Below are 10,336 nucleotides of genomic sequence, written 5' to 3'. Positions count from 1 at the left end.
ATATATTACGGGAAATGAAACAGTGTCGCTGAATAGAGTGTTAACAGCTGCCAGCTGGCTCTAAGCAGCAACAGCTAGACCTAAGTTTAGATGTTTATATGTACATGGGCGCTAAATAGAAAAGCTTTTTTTCTGCATTTCCTAATGTAAGCGCCTGAAGAACGACTTCAAGTGAGTGAGCCTGATAAACCTCATAAGCTGTATCTAGCGATAAAGCTCTGGAAGTTGTTGTTTTCTGCTTTAAGATAATTCCATTTTGTTTTTTTTTTCGATTCAACCAAGTGTTTCAACTTCTGCAAGGGCAGCTTGTCTGGTGTGGCTATAAACTTCTTGTGTACCGATCATGTACTGTATGGGATTACATTGAGAAAAACTGTTGACGTCTTTTACCTCGTTTCCGCTTGTAGTATAAACGTCCATTTTGGTCGTAGATAGCCATATACCGTTGAAAATGCCCTTAGGCAAATTCTACAGTCAGCAAGATCCCACGTGTCATATTCCTTGAACCGAAACATTTGTGGCATAGATAAGATACACGAGGATACGGGTCATTTTCGGGTCCTTCGAATCTGGCCGGTTAAGATCGGCTGATGCCATTTCGAGGTCCTGAAATCATTTGGCGTTCGGCGCTTCCGTATACCACCAAGCAGTTTACATCACATCAGTTGTTGCGTATCCAGTATTGCACGCTTCTCTATATAACTCGCTGCAGGAGGTGGGTCAAGAAAGTATTTTTAACGGAGTATAGAGGTCGAGGTTATTGTACGCGTCGACATTCGTCGCCATAATATCAATATAACAGTTGTAATTATAATTGGAAGCGGCGTAAATTCCTTCAAACTGATTAATCTAAATCAAAACTCCTATATATAAAAAGTAATTTTGAATTTGAAGAAAAAAAGATTTGAAAATGAAAACACAAGAAATGAAATAGAGGTAGTTCGAAGAGGTACTTTTATAAAAGAACTTCATCGAGTTAAACGGCTACCCGCCAGCGAGCAGAAATACCAATAATGCTACAAAGTAAACTCACTGGGGAGGAAGACTGTAATCGATGGGTTATGTTTGCGGCTGAGACGAAGCTTCTCATCTCATTTAGCTCAGCCAACATTTTCAAATTGACGTGTGAATGTAAATAGTTCATTTTTATTGAAGGAGCCTCCCCCCCTCCCCCCCAAGGAATTTATCGCGCATTCTGTACTATGGCTGAAAATGTTCTTTACATCGATGCATGCTTCTAGCAGCATGTGCTGCAAGTGATTTATGGAAAATTGACCAGCTTCCTATTGGTTCACATGTATACATTGCTAGCTAGTCGAAGCGCATCGTACACGAGCTTTGCGATGAAACCTTCCTTTCAAATACGTTTTGATAGAATGGCGACTGTCGTTGTTTGTGGAAGTACGAAATCAATGAAGGGCATACAATCATAACAATGATAACGTCGCAGCCACAGTAACAATGACTACTTAGCATCTTTGTAGCCAGATGAGGTAGTCAATCATCTTGGCTTTCTGACTGACGGCGAACACGTCTAGATGGGCACAACTGCACATCGTAGCCTTATGCAAATAGCACATATACGACTGAATGATGATATATGTGTATTAAAGATGTATGATGCTAGTGTATTCCTATAATACCGTCGTTGCTTATCCTACTCCCCCCCGCTACCTCCGTCATAATACTACTGGTGATAATAAATCATCAGAGCCGCATTTGCTGTTGCTGATCTAATGATTTATCTTGCCGTTCAGTCTGACGCGGATCATCGCAAAATGGTCAGTTCCACGGTGCTGCTGAAGTGGTTGGTGCTATCTTACAGAAGGATCGCCTGTCTGGATACCAGCTCGTCGGAACTTAGTATTGAATTATACATGTCAATTATGTTCTTCAGGCCTTCCATGAGTAATTTGGAGGGGGGGGACCGGACGCTTAGCGGTAGGTTTTGCTGCAGGCCCACGTAAGGCTCTTTATAACCAAATGACAATGAAGCATTCACTGGTAATTTTGTGCTATAATAAGAACAGAAAAAATGCCAAACTCGAGGTGCTACTGTTATCATAATACAGCCATTACGGGTAATTATGGTGGCTGTCTCCGTGTATCCATGCCCCTTTGACGTGAACTGACCACTTCATTAGATACAAAGGTATCTACAGATGAAGTAACTGCGAAGGATGAGTCGAAAGACGGGCGGAACTGGGGCTAATAGAAGATAGGGAAAAGCGTATTTATATGATGCTGCAGGCTTTGCAGTTTTAAAAATTCCAAATTACCGATGTCTTAGTTGCCAGTTTACAGCATAATGAGTAAACAATGAGTAGTTCGGTACGGTGAATGTCTAGGTTTCTTTGGCGACACCAATGGTTATGCTGACGGCATACGAAGCAGCGTTAGACCCCAATGGGGTTTCCTTTTTTGTAGGACGTAAAATGCAATTTATTATTGGGGGTGTTCCATACAAGTGAACACAAGCCTGTGCCAAATATCTGCGTCCTAACCGTGATTAACGAGGTAATGAATAAAATGAGGGGTCTAGTTTCGGGTACCATATTAACGTTTTAATTTGAAAAAAAAATTTAAGTTTTGTAACGTTTTAAGTAAAACAAACAAGGAGGTCTATAGAAGCATCGAGCCGCGCCACATCGAAGGAGGAGTCATCAAAGTGATTTTATAGACGGAGACGCTCGTAACGGTTAAATATTACAACGTAACTTGGTGTATCACTAAGTAACTGTCTAATGATTTTGTTAGATTTCGACTGATTCAACTTTACTATTTTGAAACAACGTAGAGTACTTCATGCTCCATGCTATCCAGGAGTATACTAGCCTTTAGAAGTTCAGTTGGTTTCCTTCGGATAGTATTGAAATTTCAGAGCAGTCAAAATTTATAAGAACCGGTGTCTAATAGATTGTACTCTAAAAAGTGCCTTAGTTATAAACGGTGATAACTTTTACTTGGGTACAAATAAACTAGGTCATACACAGAGAGGACAACGCACGTGATTTTACCGTGTCTAGTTAATAGTATAATACGAAGGGACACCTCTGGCGAATTTTATATACGACAATCTGTAAAAAGAGTTGGTTTAAGGAGGGTAAAAAACGTACGTACTTCTGTGACTTACTAAGTTACTACCTACAATCATTGAAGCAGAGTGCAACTAAAAAAATTCGTAGATTCTAACTGAAAACCGCTTCATATAGACATTCTGTTGTGTCGTTGAGCCATCAATCAGCGCGTAAATAATGACAAAGTCACCCTTACCTTGGGGCATGTTCTGCAGGTATTGTACATAGGTCCTACTATACACACCATTTATCATAGATTGTTAGATTTTTTTATCCCATTCATTAGAAACTAGTAGGTTTTATTTTTTAATGAAATAATGTACCAACAGCTTGGTTTCTGTAAAGATTGAGCTTTGCCTGTTTTTTGTCGTTGTTGTCTATGTCATCGACAAGTTTGTCAACGTGACATCTTAGGCCGCAAGGGTGTCGAAGCCTGATTTCACATCAGGCTTCAACATAGTTTCTTGATTCGTCATTTCCCGCGTGTGTTTTTCATTGTGGCTGCATGGAGCACAGCAATGCAACCAGTGATAGATCGTACCTTTTGTAATCTTTCCTTGAATTTTCCTATTTTATTACTTGAACCAACGAACGCCAGACACAAAACGGCCAAACCCACTTTGGTCGCTCATGATCATATTGCATCCCAAGATCCCCGATCATCTTCATCTCCGCGTTGCCAAACCGCGCTTCTTACGAGCTGTGTAGCGTTAGGCAACATCCGCCGTGCAAACGTCAAAAATCGAAGACCGAAGCATTCGGTCTGGCCGAGCGAAAGCGGATCGCTATCGACGCAGTCGCGGTGTGTGATGATAAACAACATTAATGTCGAGGCTGATTTACATCGATGATAAGGCATTACAATTCAAATATATTAGAATAGCCATAGTGAAGTGCTGCGGTCGGCGGCGGTGACGGTAGCGGCGGCGTATAAAAGAAAAAGAACATAGACATAGCTAAAGCGATCATCAATGAAAAGGACATCAATAACAACTGTACAACGCACCTATTCGTCTAGGTAGACTTCGTGATAAAGAGTAATTGTGTGGGCGGCAGGGCTGCGGAGCAGTACTCTCGTCGCACATATCCTGGCTCGCAAAATTCGAACCGTTGCTAGCAACAATGGCCAGTCGCCGTGTGATAGGTCACTTTTTTATCATCGACGCGTCGGTTTGCATTTTGCACGACGAACGACATCCGCGTGATGATTGGTGATCTCGCTGACGGGGGCTACTGCTACTGCAACGGCAACAACAGTTGACCGACTAGGGATGGGGATGACACCGACGATTTGTATAAAGTATCAGGTTGGCGTTGTAATGGTAAGTTGACCTTTACCTCCACCATTCGAGTGGCAGAATTAGCAGACGAAAAAGAGGCAATGCCAATTATAAGAATAATAATGCTTCTATCACCACTGGCGATAATAATCGGGGCTACAGTAATGCTGAAAAGAACAATATTTCAGACATGACAAAAAAAGACACTGATTAGAATTAACTGTTATAATTACAATGTGATATACGAACAGAATATGATGTAGGACTATGTACGAAACAGGATGTATAGTATCTAGAGACAGACCCAATCAGCGTACTGGCCAGCAGCGGCGGGGGCATCGTTCCCCCATTTGTTTTTTGCTGCTTACACTGTTCGCAGGTGTGTGGGCTGTAATACGATAAAATAACCTAATCGTTGCCCAACTAGGAGAACAGCAGTTACAGTGCCTGAATTATGAGGTGCTGGCATAAATGCGGCGGGGCAAATTAAACGAGGAAGACCTCGAGCCGAAAACGCTCACTGATCAATACTTGCATTAGCTTGACTAACGTATCGTCAGCCGTGTCTGTACGCGCAATACTTTGGTACGTTCAGCCGGTTGTACAGTGAACATAAATGCTATAATAACCGTGCAAATGCAATAATTATTATCATAATTGCGCGCCAATATTCAAATTCATTTATCAGCATCTGCTGTATTGATAAAAAGAGACTGACATGATGGCAGGGCACTGGTTTGCGACATAATGTAACAATGTAATTTTTCTTTCTTGTTTGCATTAGATCCCTTACTGAGTAGTCTTAACATCTTGGTTGAAGGTAATGTTGCCTCTTCGTGGAAGTTTTATCGATTTTTCTATTTGGAATTAAAGTGAATAGATTTTGAAATCGTGCAATGGGATGATTGCTCAAAGCTAGTTTATCACTATCAATATGGTCGCATGGCGTTATGTTGTGGGCACCGTTTGTGTAGCTAGTGCATCATACTGGGGAAAATTTAACTACGGGTCTGTTGACTGTAGCTGGGCATAACATTCTACCTTGCTGGTTCTTTTTCTATCACCTGAAAAATGCAGTTCATACATATGCTTCTCTCGCTGCACGATGCATTCTATAGTCCACGTGTACGGTAACTGCACTCGTCTTGATCGTATGCGACGGGTAAGTACATTGTAGAGTCCATCTTTTCTAGTCGGCCCACCCTCACCCCTCGGAAGCACAGAAACAATAACAGCGTGTTCATTCTCATTGCCGCAAACCCTGGTCCGTAGTCTCAAAGCGAGTAAGTTCGAGACCCGTCGCTTGCCAGTGATTTTCCTCGGGTTTGCCGTTGCTGCAATGGTCGCACCGGCTTCACAGGGCCATGTTACAAGGACAACACATAAAAGCAATATCTGCGGAATAGAGCTCTGCTGCGGAACGTACTCTATTTCTTGCCTCGGAAAGTTGTCGCTGCGCGAGGACGGATGAAAAAGCATCAATACAAATACTAGGCGCCAGAATTGACCAGGAACACCTAATAATGGTGCCCTAGGTGACTACTTTCGGGATATAGAACTGGGCACACCCTGCTCGCCTTGGAAGCTTTAAATATCAATTATTATACGAGCAGCTCGTTTCGAGTCGACTACCTCGAGTTTGCTGGTAAAGAGATATGGAAGAGCTGGTAAAAAAGGATCCTATAATATTTGTAATAATATCATCAAATTAAAGTATACGTAGTACTTCTTCTTAATAAGAACCTTACGGATTACGGTTAAAAACAGTTTCAGCATTGACTTGAGCGTTGTAAGTAAACAACGGAGGTTCTGTTTCGCACAATGTTATATCATGTCAGACGAAAAATCATTATAACGGCAAGGCTATATACTTCCAGCGCTAACATAACGCTTACGTGCAACGATAAATATTTACAAACGATATCTTGTTGGCTACGACACGAGTCAGCTTTGCGTTTCTCCGTTGTTAAGCGTACTGTGATGACAAATTGGCCATCAAGCAACAAATCAAGTGTTGTCAGTTCCCTACTCTTCACCCATATTATTTCTCGTAGCGTTCAGGAGTAATAAAATACCTGGTTGCGGGTAAGTCTGAGCAGTTATAGAACGTTGTAGGCTCTATTCTCATGCCAGAGGAAGCTAGTTTGGATGTCAGACCATTACGTGACGTTACGGTACTGACTCACTCTAACCGTCCTCATCGCTAGTGCATCTATAAGCTAAATAACCTAGATGTCGTAATGAAACAAAAATATGCCATAGAAAGAATAGCAAATCGTCGACGACCTCATCCACTGTTCAATGAACAATTAAATTAGTGTTGGAACATCCACTGGGAGATGGCTTGCGCATTCATAGGGTTATAATGCTCGTACTAGATGTGACATTGTTTCGTCACTGCTTTATAGTCAGCTTGTAAGTAGGCTGGTCCTATTTTGCGGGAATTTAAGCCTGCTGAACAGTAGCTAGTTACAAGTACCTTTTTCAGTAGTTGTCAATTTATAGCAATGACCGGTTGATAGGGGACAATCTGAACTGATTCCGACATTTTGAACTTCGACTTGATAGTAACAACAATAAAACTAGCCGGCCCTTACCAAACATAGTCAAACTATTGTGTTTCCATTAAATCAGGAAGCATCTGGAACAATGAATAATATTTTTCGAGAAAAGATTACTAGAGCATTTCAGATAGCCCCGTGTTGATCGAAGGGCAACTTTTTCCTTACACTATTACACTACGTTGCAGTCTCGCGCAGGATTTTATCGAAGGACATGTCCACCGCGGACAACCACCGCTTACTAATTTATTATAAATATAGATACGTTACTGGGACCTAATTCATTGTGTGAGACAACGACGAAGCCTAAACAGAATAACCGATGAACCTAAAGTAACTGATGAATCGAAATCAAGTTTAAATGGTCTTTTTTTTTTTTTTTTTGCCACGCTAATAAATGTTCAACAAGAAAGAACGCTATAGTGTCATTACAAAGCATTACAAAGTTATAGCCCGTAATTTTAGGGAAGTAAATTATTTGAAAGAACTTCTTCATTCACTTTTGCGCCTCGGCAAACTTTGCACCTCCCTTATTGCATGAAATACATGATTAGGTTTTCTTTGATAATGGAACCCGTGCACGTTTTGATTGTTGGATCATATGACGCTGCTGCTGCTGCTGCTGTTGTATTCGAACACTTACGGCAATCTTTGACTACGCCGGTTTTAAAATAGGCAAAAATCGAGTGTCGACAATGGTGTAAGCCAATTGCGCAGTCCTCTTGTATATTCTTTAGAAAATTACTTGTCGGCCATATTTTTAAGCTTTTATCATTTGTGGATCCTTTTAGATTCATAGAAAAATTTACTCTTCTGGACGGTAAGAGATGGTCGCTTTCTTCGAAGCATAACTGGCCCGAAAACAGATCCTTCCTTGTTAGACGTTATAATAGTTCTAACAGTAGTACTAGCGGTGAGTGCTCATACATAACGTCCCACAAGGCCTCTGCCTTGGATCAATTTAATTTGTCATTTTTACGTTAGATAGAAAATGATATTCTATTAAACATAGGCTATATGTCGGCAATATACAGGACATCCCATCTAATAGTTCCTACGAGACGACTTTATTTACAGTCGGCTGTAGATTAAACGTCGCGATGGTACGACGAAAACTATACAATTATCGCTCTGTCTAGACGTGATGTTTCTACGCCTAAACATTGAGGATCGGTAATGGAGACGCCATTTTTATGCTTAGATCAATAAGGAACAATGATATATTGTAAAATCTATCCTTGATTGTTGTATTCGCATCACATGGACAATTTAGTTCGCTAACATACCTTCAAGCATTGACGTCTTCTGTTATTAAAAACCCTGAATTATATATCAATGATTTCAAAAGCTGCTTTGCCAAGGTATGTCTCCCGCTGTGGACGCTGACGACTTCGTTGAAAACAACCCGTCGAAGCTATTGAACGTCTACCATACAAATTTTGTCCTTACATAAAGCGAAAATTCAATAAAGGACTGATAATTTCTGCTTTTTGTCATTGCGTCTTTGTATTTCAGGGCGATCATTTCTAACTTCTGATCACATTTGTGAATTTTTAATTGGCGTTACAGGCGACTTCGGGCCATCTACTTATCGAAACGGCTGAAACGAACACTATAAATATCCTACGCTTTCCTACAGACTGAGCAGAACATCAGAGAAGCGAAGTTAAATAACCCACGTTCATAACGGTATGGGCCATTTATTCTGAGCTCGCCGCAGTAATTACCCCCATTGATAAAACTAGGGAAAGAGGATAAGTTGAAGATATTTGGGTACATTCCTAAGTTACACTGGTCGAGTGGCATCATGCGAACTTTCCCAAGTCTAAGATGCTTTATATAACGAGATAAGAGGTCCCCTCTATATAGCAGCTTACCAATTTTAGTAAATACGTATTTACAATTGTACACATTGGATGAATGTCCTATTGTATAATGTAAGAACGTGTGCGGTCCGTTGTTAGATCCAAGTGGGCTTTCCTTTGTCAGAAGCGGAACTAGCCTGCTGCACACAAAACGTGACATATCGTCCCGTAGAACAGCCTTTATTTTATACAACTACTGGATGATACGACAGATCGAGGGGGGGATACGGTGAAGATGGAAAAAAAATAATGTCCAGCGGTAGGAACAGTGAACTCAGCACTCACTAAAAAAAAATTGATCGTTCCGTGTTAACGTCACTAAACACACGGAGCGTTCAATACGCAGTAACATGCTGCTATCCAATCGACCGCGTGCGTTTTGTAAGTCGAAGTCGTTATTACAAAAGGTTCACCATCTAAATAAAACCGATGTACATGGAAGTGTATTGATCACGACACATCAAAAGTCAACAGTCCTATTCCAAGACGCTCTGGCCTTTCCGTACTTCCAGTAAACTGATGACGGCAGCCCAATGAAGAAACGCCAAGGAATCCAACTACCTTCTATGACCCCCGTCCCTCTTCCGCCCCCGTAGCATTTGTAAACTGCACAAATTCCCCCATATCCGGTCGTGACGGCGACGATGAAAACCGACCCCAGGACAGCGGCAAGGGCAAAAAGCTACAGAATAAGAGTCCTTCGATGATGCTGTACAGCCGCAGCTGTTGATAGCGTTGATGCTTTATCTTGTAGCGGAATTGAGCGCTGTCATTATTGCCATCAACAGTGGCTTCTACGTTCAATATCAGTACTTTAACGACACCGCAGGCAGTACGATGTGTGCCGTCGCCTTGACGTCTTCTTTCCCTTAACGTCGTCAGAAAGGAACATTGTTTAGCCTTGTTGTTTTGTACTTGGCGCCTTTTTTTGTTTGGTTTTGGAACATTAATCGATAAAAAAAAAAATAAGAGGAATAAAAGAAACGGTTATTATGCTGTATATATTTTTACACTTATCCAATCATACATCGTTGCTGGTAGTGGAGAGATCAAACACTCAATGCGTTTTCTGTTAAACATGAGTCGCATAGTCGTATGGATAAGTACAATTTTGTACCTGAAGTAAAACAAGAAGCTGGAAAATAATCTAGAATTTGTCTTAAATAGAAAGATCGTATAGGAAAGTCAAAATAAAGATCGCTCAAATCGCGACTTCACTTTGCCAAAAAATTGAGCACTATTGTGCGAAACCGATACCGTGGTGATCCGGGTAGCAACATAAAGTAGGATAATACAAACTGGTGTTAATTAATGATATTCGAGGTAAAGTGTGTCATAATTAGCAAATTGTCAATTGTCATAAATCATAATTGCAAGCGTTCGCTGGACAGAGTCCAAAATGCAATGTCAGAGTCGATCTTCACTTATCATTCATTATACCAACCCTGGCCGTTGAAGCACAAAGACATGTCAGCAAGCAATAAATAGGCATAGGGTGAGCTGTATTATGGGCTTAAATGCGGAGCATGACCTGTGGCCAAAAGCACCAGTAA

At 41.1% G+C, this 10,336-nt stretch overlaps 1 long non-coding RNA gene across 1 annotated transcript in view; it reads left to right on the top strand.

Annotated features, from left to right (window-relative positions):
- The window catches only part of LOC111261385 (uncharacterized), a 29,653-nt gene extending 19,724 nt beyond the window's left edge, over positions 1 to 9,929 (top strand). Inside the window, exons 4-5 of the long non-coding RNA XR_002680937.2 lie at positions 8,488 to 8,607; positions 9,296 to 9,929. This is a non-coding gene — a long non-coding RNA (uncharacterized LOC111261385). The remainder of the gene's footprint in view (positions 1 to 8,487; positions 8,608 to 9,295) is intronic.
- The last annotated feature ends 407 nt before the right edge of the window (positions 9,930 to 10,336 follow it).

Source organism: Varroa jacobsoni, unplaced genomic scaffold (genome assembly GCF_002532875.2).
Source record: "Varroa jacobsoni isolate VJ856 unplaced genomic scaffold, vjacob_1.0 scaffold_61, whole genome shotgun sequence".
NCBI classification, from domain to species: domain Eukaryota; kingdom Metazoa; phylum Arthropoda; class Arachnida; order Mesostigmata; family Varroidae; genus Varroa; species Varroa jacobsoni.
This window is presented reverse-complemented; position numbering and strand designations above follow the sequence as displayed.